Consider the following 1265-nt stretch of genomic DNA (forward strand, 5'->3'; position numbering starts at 1 on the left):
CGGGGGGACAGGCCCGCTAACATAAATTAAAAAAAAAAAAAAAAAAGGAACCGGTGATGTGTTTTCTCAGCCTGTGCCGGTCAGCTCGGTGTGTACGAGGAGGGCGGCCTGCGAAGGGACAGGCCGGGAGGGAGCTTCCTCTGCCAGGGATGGCAATATGGAAGTCGAGTTGCACACCGATAAGGGCAGATCAATACAAATGTGTTAGTGGGGGAGAAGTTATCTGGTAAACATAATGGAGCCCGCAGCTGGGCGTGGGGGGGCGGCTTTTTGCAGATGAGCTCCAAGATTTGGCTTGTCAGCTGGGAGGAAGCGAGCTCAAACTGAACTGCCACTTAAATAGGCTGTTTGGTTTCAGTCTGAAAACCTTCGTCCCTGTAAATGGTGAAGGCCTCTGCAGATTTGTGCTGGACACGTGTTTTTGATAATAATCTTATCTGTCGACTAGAAACAAGTATGTTGGCTCTTTCTCAAAATCAGAGTAGGAAAAATAATTTCCCAGTGGAGTCGGGGAAGTCTAAGAATTTAATCACAACGCTCACTTTGTGAGTGAAGCCAAAGCCAACATGTCATGATTTTTGGAAGGAGGCTAGAGAACTCCTGCAAAGTCTTCACGTAACTACCACAAAAGAAGTCTTCAAAACACTGTGGAATGGGTCAATTAGAAAGAACTTACTACATAAAATAAATTGCCTCTGACACAAGAGGCAAGTTTACAGCAGCAGACAACTCGTGACTGTTCATAGACGACACCACAGTAAATAAGCTATTTTTAGTGTAAAAGGGGGAGGGCTACAGGTTCATGACTTTGTTTATTTTATTTTAAGGAGCCAGTCGTTTAATACCTGATGAAGAAGAAAAAGTTAGGCCTGTTGCAGATGTGGTAGCCCTCCGTGGTGTTTTGGGGGGGAGAGGGAGGGGGCAGGGGATGGTAGTCGGAAGCTAACAGCTTTCTAGTCTGTATCTTCCTTCATGAAGTCTATCTTCTGTGCAGGGATGGCTGTTTGTGGTGGCTGGTAAGTCACATACTTTATGGTACTTCAGCAAAGCTTTCAAGCTCATTGACACCTTGCTTTAGCTATAGGTAGCTGTTTACATGTCTTGGGTGACTGAGATAGTCTTTTTTGGACAAGCGTCTGAATTTGGTCACAGTATTCTTATTTTATTAAAGTTACTTTTAAATACGGTTAACTGTTATCATAGCAGGCGGTATATTTGTGAGGGTAAAACTGGTCGGGTTTTTTTACACTGTATCTCTCCTGCAG

Source organism: Charadrius vociferus, unplaced genomic scaffold, assembly GCF_000708025.1.
Source record: "Charadrius vociferus isolate BGI_N301 unplaced genomic scaffold, ASM70802v2 scaffold261, whole genome shotgun sequence".
NCBI classification, from domain to species: Eukaryota; Metazoa; Chordata; class Aves; order Charadriiformes; family Charadriidae; genus Charadrius; species Charadrius vociferus.